Raw genomic sequence first — 8,446 nt, 5'->3', positions numbered from 1 at the left:
AGGACATGACTACAGTGCCTCAATAACTTCTGAGGAGTGATTAAGAGTTAAAGAGGTGCAGTTGTTTAAGAGTTTTGCTGCAGGGCTGGAAATTAGTAGCCTCCTTTTAGCAATAAAGACATACTCTCACATTGAGACACTTTCATCTCTGCAGTAATCAGATTATGTAATCAGCTGGATCAGAGAGAGGAGTGATGCATTGTCCATTCACTGGCAACACGCTGACCCTTCCTTGAACACGGCAACTCTGCAGATCAAAAGCTACCTGTTAATGAGGCAGCAGAAATAACTGAGAGACAATGTTCTCTGCACTGAGCAGTGACTTAGATAGGCCTTCTTAACACCTGCCAAGCACTTTGTGTTCTTCTCTTGTCTGTCAATGCTGGATGGATGATGTCACCCGGGCTTATTTATATGAATATGACAGCATATTTTAAGACAATGCCATCTGTCAAATAGTAATTTAAGAACTGCCTCCTCAAACAAGAAGAGATTCCCTCCTAAATCCTTTGAACTGCTCCTTTATGAACCCAGCAGCCAAACAAACACTGATTTTTAGATTTTTATGACATCAGCAAAACGAAGTTAATCATTTGGAATAGAGAAGCTTTTTCATTTTTGGTGCTTCTGCTGAGACGTTGATGGCGTACAAGAGATGATACATGGTTCATCTCGATGAACGTGATCCTCGCTGCGGTTGTATGATGACTAATCTCCACACTCTAACTGGCGTTGGCTCATTAGAAATGCGTTAAGCTCACCAGTTTGGTTTACTCCTTCACAGACAGGGGGAGGGAGGTTGTGTTGTTGCTCCGAGGCACATGAAAAATAGCAGGAGTGACAGATGAGTTGAGGAACCTGGATAGAAGGAGACAGGCAGCAAAATGCAAAGGGTAGATCTGTAGTCCAGCTATTTTAATGGAGAACAGAGAAATGATTCTTCAGACTGACACTTCAAGTTGGCTTGTTAATTTATCTGAGCTGCTCAGACAAAAAGATATGAATAGAGCCGTTAGTATGACACTAGAGCCTGAAGCCTAAAGCAGCTACACCTCCATTTTGACTGCTGGGAAGGTGTGAGGATAGAATACAAACGTGTGCGTCTCATTAACACAGATATTGAGAGTGAAATAAAACTACATGTTTTTCTGCTATAGCATACACACCTTTTAGTTTCACAATGGAGCATTCACCTGTCTGAATACTAGTGTTTCTCTGAGTCTCAAGATTTTTCATCACAGTCAATCAAATGTATTTGCTTAAAACAGTAGCCATCTGCTTAACATCTACAACACAACACAAAGACAGCTACAGACTAAAAGTAACAAGCTATGATTCTTTAGCTAATGAAGCTCATATAGACATATTTCTTGTCCTGCTCCTTTGTTACTTCATTCAGCAAGTGACCAAACAATCAGTCTGCCAAAATGTATTGTCGCAGGCTGGTAAGCTAATGAGTTAGTCAGCTGTGGCACACTGAACAGCTTAAATATGTACCCATATGTCAAGATCAGATGCTGAACAATTCTATGTAATATGAGATCGATCACACACACACACACACACACATATATCTGCTGTCAATCAAACACATACCCTGCTCGTTTCTGATGATAAAGACCTTTTTCTTCATTCCAATCATGAAAAAAAAATATTAATAAGAAACTTGTCTTGACTTTCAGGAACATATGGGAGCAGTGTGAGGTTGTGTGGCTCTTGTCCTATGCAGATGACACTAGGTACAGGCCTTGAAGGAGCAGGCAGCCATCAGCTTCAAACAAATAAGATGACAAGAGGAGGCAGGGAGACAAGAAACAGGGCGGCGTGTGTGAACCCCAGTTCTGCCGACCTTTCATCGACGTGAGCATATTCAGTGGGGACGCTGCCTTTCAAAAGTGACACCTTGTGTTATCATAGTGGGGGTTGTGGCACGTTTGAACATCTCTTATCTGAAGGCAAAAGAAGGAGAGAGGAAGCTCTTGCTGGGCTGTAGTGACGGTGGTGGTGGTGATGGTGGTGGTGGGGGTAGAGAGATGTGGCAAAACTTCCTCCTTTGTTTATGGGGAGGTAATTGGGACGCTAAGCCTGCCAGGGCAAGCCACCCAAGCTTCCCATTTTCTCTCTCTGTCATTCTCTCAGAGCGACTGTGGCAGCTCTGACATGTCATGGCCGCCGCCGCCGTCTCTCACCCCCATTGCTTCCTCTCCCTCTCATGATTTCCTGTTTCCTGTGCGGTTCCCTGCCTCGCCCACCCACCAGTGCCTGTGGCCTGGCAGCGGCAGAGGCGTGGCCACCAGAGGGGAGACGGTTGAAGTGAGCAGGAAGACGCTGACAGGAAAGAAGGCAGTCTGTATCCCCCACCCCCAAACACACCCCCCCCCTGCACAGACAGTGAAAAGAGAAAGTGGCTCTCATATCCCTTTCCACTCTCAGTCTGTTTGAGTGTTTCTAAAGCTGCACTGCAGATTTGAAGTACGAACGAACGAACGACTGTGAAAATGAGTTAAAATGAAAACTGTTTTCCTCTGCCTTTATCTCCATTAATAACTGAGTTCAAAAAGTTGAACTTAAACTGCAGTGAAAAAAATCCCCAGACTTTGTGTTCATGAAGTGTAATCGCTCAAATTGCTGTTCAAGATAAGTATTGATTTTCATTAGCTTGAATTAATTATCCATTTTAAATGCATTAAATATGCATAAAAAAACTATTTAAAAAAACAAAGGTAGTAGCAGATGTTAGTTGTTTAGGCTGTACATTCATCATACTGTAGTTACCTATGGAAGAATGCCTTTTACACTTTTCTTTCTTTTTTTTTCCAGTGTAATTATCATTATACATCGGAATCCTCAGTTGATTTAACTCATTTAAAGACAAGTTCCTCGACAGGCAACAACTGACTCCAGCTGTGTGTCACAGCTCTGTATATGCAAAACTCCAGAGAAGAAATGTGAAGTCAGAAATACACAAAACACATGGCAGCACCCACTGGACTAGAGTGTGTGTGTGTGTGTGGGGGGAGGGGGGTCGCACCCCTCAATTAACATCCCTGTAAACAAGGCCAAAAAAGGCCAAATGTGAATAACAATGCATTTGCATCGAGGAAGTTGCCAATTATTTGTGCATCAAGCGTCTCCTTTTTTTAACATCAGAAGAGTTGAATGCAACTCCTGCCTGCAGCACACACACACACAAACACACACACTCACTCCACATCACACTGATAATCACAGCAGCCTTAAATAATTTATCAAGTGTGGGTTTTCCTTAAAATAAATTACTTTGTTTTTGAATGGCGCTCTGACTTATCATATGTGAATGATGAAAGGAATAATTAAAGAACGAAAAACAACAGAAAGAGAAGGAAAAATAACATAACAATTGTCATAATCATTAAGAACAATAATTGTGTACTTCTCTGTGCATAAAATGAAAAGATGATTTAATAAGAGAAAATATAACCTTAAGAGTGACAAAAAAAAAAAAAAAAAAGACTCCTCAAAATACAGGAAGCACACCCTGGCACACACACAGACAGACACACACACAACAGAAAGAGACACACACACACACACACACACACACACACACACACACAGTTTTATGGCTTTCCTCTTCAGTTGTGTCTGCAGCTGATTGATTTAATTAGTTTAACATACATGTGCATAATTAATGCCACATTTTAACAGCTCTAAATATATCTCAATGCGTCTTGATCGCACAATTATTTTCCAGGCACTATGAAATAAGTCACATCATACCAGCATATTTAAAAAAAAAAAAAAAAAAAAAAAAAACTCACAATATTTCTTCATATACTGAAAACACTCCATTAAATATTAATAATTCACAGCAACACTTATGAAGAAAAAACAATATTTACATTTCATGTAATTGGGCTGCTCTCCAAGATTTTAAGAACTCACGTATTGTGAATTAAGATGAGAACTGATCAGAGCAGAGGACAGAGTGAGGATTATAAGATCAAATAAATAATTTTATTTAATTCACTTACATGTTTGCAGGTGATTTATCAAATGTACAGGTTATGTTTCCTGTTTTTCTGTTTTTCGTCTTTGTGTGGCAGTGGAATCATTTGACCCTGTATCCAACCTGCTGTTTGCTGGAATGTAAAACCAGTTTGTTGTAAAGTGTCAGTGTTTTTTTCTCACACACTTGCTGTTGACTGCAGGGTCAGTCACCATGCAAACCATATCTCAGAACAACCTGTGAAGTCTCGAATCACCACTTCAAACCCTTTTCTCGCTTCCTCTTTTTTTTTCCTCCTCTCACTTCACTCTGTCTTTAATGGTGCAGAGCGTCTCCCTAATTGATGGAATCCTCCTAAATCACTAGGCTGCTATAGGTATGCATAGTTAATTGTTAATGCAAAAAAAAAAGTATCAAACAACACTGATCTTTGTCTGAGGGGGAAAATAGCAGAGAGTGTGGAATCAGGAAAGCTGTCTGTCAGACAGCTTCGTGTTTTTTTGTTTTTTTTTTTCAAAGTAAAACACAAATAAGAGAACATGCACTTAGGAACTTAACCTCCTTTCCTGACTCCCCCTACTCTCGCCCAAAAATCAGAGAGAATTCAGCCGGCGCGTTTTGCGGTGAGGATAAGCACCGTGGTTAAGGTTTTGCTGATTTTCATGTAATGACTGGCAGCCGTAACACCTGGCACTGTGAAATCCAGAAATTAGCACACTCCGGGGAAACAAATTGCTTTGTTGATGCAGAACGTTATAGAGAGGGAAAAAAACAACATCAGTTTGACGCTGGCTGTGGATGCACTTGTATGCATGTTTTTATTTTTGATAACTTTTTTTGTAAAACCGAAATAACACACACAACTTGATGTCCTGTATGTCCATGAAATATTTTGAAGCTGACCGACAGACGGTTGTTTTCTCTTTCTTCTTTGGTATATAAGTTTGTAGCCAGCATCTTACAAACTACTGTTCATGACAAGGAAATATAATTATCCCCATTCAACTCAAGTCTTTCTGGCCTGCTAAGACTCCTCAATCAGTTTCATTCTAGTGTTAATCTACTCTTTAGAATGACTGAATTCATCCTATTTTTCATTTCACCCTGGGACATAATTCTGTGTATTTCACTGATGAGGACTGTAGATCAGCCATAACTGTTTATGACTTCTGGAGGATGGATTATTGACTTAAAAACTCAAATGTGAGTTGTATCTATTGTACGAATGCACATACAGAAAAATGTCACATGAAACCTTGTATGTCCCAAATATCATTTTTTCATAGTTTCAAGTTCACATGAAAAAAAACCCCCCACTGTTTTCAGATTTGCTACAGTGCCTTTTTAAGTAATCCAAGAGATTTTTAAATGTTTTATTTAGTTAAAAATAGACTATTTTTCCCATCCCACAAAGCATCTCATTATATTACAGATATTGAAAATCAGCACATTTGTTTTTCACTGCACAGGAATACAGATATTCTGCAGCTGAAGAGGTGATTCTCTAAAGTGTCTGAACAGGGGCGTATCCATGATTTTAGAAAAACATTTATTTAATGTTAACATTTCTATCTTTTGTAAGTTTTGTGTTTTATGTAATTATATGTTGTTATAAAGCTTGTACATGTGCTTAAATAATATTTTCAGCGCATGAATTTGACTTGCAATGGTGCATTTTTTTTTTTTTTTTGGTCTTATTTAGGTAAAGCAGATGAATACCTCGTCAACCAGTGGTTTTTAGAGGTAGCGCTGTCCCTGTTTCTCAACTTGAAGTTCTGAATGCTCTTCTTTAAATCTTTTTCTACTACAGTTAGCCTACTTTTTTGATACTTTAATTACATTTTTTTGAATTATATGCATCTAAATAATTCTTCTACCACTGATCTAGAATGATAGCTATGGCCCTGTTTCTTAATCCTTCCTTAAAATCAAAACTTACATATTCCTCTGACTTAGCTTCAAAACATTAAAACCACACATGAAATGTCTGCTGGGGACACATGTATTGGTGCAAAAGTTAGTAAATCTCTGCATGTCTTTGACCCTTTCCTTAGTGACGTCTGATGCAGGGAACCAAGCTGCTTCCACTCCTCCCAGAAGTCCTTTCCCTTCCAAGTCGCGCAGCGACTGAGGCACATTTTAGAAGAGGATAGAGATCTCTCCCTCCGCTGAGGCATCTTCTTATCCTGTCAATCAGCAGCACGCCTCCAACCCGGCTCTGCGCGGGGCTGAGCAGCTTGGCGGAGATGCAGGGTGATGATGAGAACTCGTCGCAGCCTAGCAGGGTTTCCTCCTCATCAAGCTCAGAACAAAGGGGGGGCCCGGTCCGCTCGGCTGCTCTAAATACAGCCTGCAACATGCCCTAGCCAACTGCTTAACATACTCTGCTTTTAGATGCAGACGTGAAAATAGAAGTGAGGATGCTGGAATTGGTAGATCAGAGGGGTAAAGTTGGGATGTTGGACTTCAGCAATCACAGGAAGGAGTTAAGTTGTGTTTCAATGTTGGATAAAGTGGTTTAGCAGGAGTTACAGTACAGTGGATGTTTTCAAATCTTTCTGAAACCCTGCTGCATTATAAAGGAAGGAAAGGGGAAGCGAGTACCTTAGCTTTGTCTGCAGGTTTGTCGACCCAAAAAGAACACAACATTTTCAGAATGTTTTATCAAAACCCAAATTAAAATGCAGGACAAGATGTAAAAAAGAAATGATGGAGAATGTTGGTGAGTAAAGACACTGGAAAATAAGTGCCTGAATATACAGATATCTCAGTAGTTATCCCATACTACAGAGTAATTGTAAACAGCTTTGAATATATGCTCACACTGGAAATGGCACAAAACCAGTTAAACTCAAAGACTTCAGACTAAACATGTTTGATTGTTTGATGACCCACAATGCACAAAGGGAACAGAGGCTGCTACAACTGGGCAAATTCGAACAAACTGTGGGCGATGACAGGAAAATGCCAGAAAAAAGGTATTAAGTCAGTGCTAAATAGCTTTATTTCTCTTTAACTGTGCCCCATCCCCTTACTATGTACAGTACTATTTATTCAAGATTCAGATTCAAGATTCAAGATTCAAGAAACTTTATTTATCCCGAGGGAAATTGCTGCTTTTTTTTTTTTTTTAATCAAAAGAATTGACCCCGACGTGATTTGAACACGCAACCTTCTGATCTGGAGTCAGACGCGCTACCGTTGCGCCACGAGGTCTGACGAGCAGCAATCACAGTTAGTGATTGCTGTTAGTTAGAAAAAAAATAAGCAGTATACCCATGATCTCTGTGTATCTGACTGTGATCTGCAGAGGGTTTTGTAGTTATATTTGCAGTTACACTCTTTTTAGATTGATTTTTTTACACAATGTCATGTGAATTCCTTTAGGAATCACTTCATGGCCAATACCAAAAGCAGGAATAATTACAGCCACCAGTAATCAATGTACGTATTGGTATGTGAGTTTGGTGTGAAGGTAGGAGTGAGAAAATCCAAACATACTGTGTGTTTCAGTGTTTTTGAGCAGCTTCTTCAATTTCCTTTGTGCATTGCACTTTAGAGTGATAGTGTCCATCAGGGACACACTCAAAAATCAAGTATATTTTGTTTTTGTCTATATTCGATCTCTTTCCAATGTGTATTCACTGCATGCTCAAAACCTACTTTGAATTAAGGTACTGATATACTCAAAAAATATGGTCCACATAACCAGACAAAATTCTGGTTGTGTGGACCATAGGTTCATTACCAGCTGGGCTAAGTGGGTTACTGCCTAGCAAACTTAAAATGAGAGGGTTTTTTTTTTTTTTTTTTTTTTTTCAAGTAAAAGTAGCTCTAACCCCGACCTCTGATCTTTTCATTGACTGACTCCAGTTAACTGGCTGAAGTCATTAGCTGCGGGGTTCATATACTTTTTCCAACCTACACTGTGAATGTTTGAATGGTGTACTCAGTATGGTAAGAACAATATAATGATTTATGTGTTATCAGTCAAAATAGATCATGTTTGTTTCTATACATGACTTAGATGATGACCTATTTCATGTAGTCTAACCTTAGAAGTCCTTAGTTTTCACATACTGTGATTTCCTTTTCAGAGTCACTGAATTCACCATTTTCACCTGAACAGTTTATGATGCTGCATATGGTATCATTGTAATCTTTGACCATCAAAACATAAGGGTAGCTATGATCCATAATTCAGTAAAGGCCACAAGGTGTTTTTGTGATGGTTCCATTTCTGAAAATGTTCAGGGTCTCAATCTGAACAAGTGTACCCTATTTCATGCTTTTATGAAAGAGTGAACATTATTTTCACATAGTGCGCCATTTCAATCGTTGTCCTCAATGCATCCACATACTGTACTTTTCATCTCACTTCGTCTTTTTATTTTTTACTAAAAGAAAGTTTTATGAAAATTCTGAACCCTTTTTTTGTCTATTTAAATCTATGTTTTC

The 8,446-nt window shown here is 39.2% G+C and overlaps 1 non-coding gene across 1 annotated transcript; it reads right to left on the bottom strand.

Annotated features, from left to right (window-relative positions):
• Positions 1-7,132: 7,132 nt before the first annotated feature.
• Positions 7,133-7,204, bottom strand: trnaw-cca (transfer RNA tryptophan (anticodon CCA)). The gene has a single exon. It is a non-coding gene; the product is annotated as a tRNA-Trp (tRNA).
• Between the last annotated feature and the right edge of the window lie 1,242 nt (positions 7,205-8,446).

The sequence above is a fragment of the Lates calcarifer genome, linkage group LG19 (assembly GCF_001640805.2).
Source record: "Lates calcarifer isolate ASB-BC8 linkage group LG19, TLL_Latcal_v3, whole genome shotgun sequence".
Taxonomy (NCBI): Eukaryota; Metazoa; Chordata; class Actinopteri; family Centropomidae; genus Lates; species Lates calcarifer.
The sequence above is the reverse complement of the archived record's forward strand: the minus strand, read 5'-3'. Positions and strand labels throughout refer to the sequence as shown.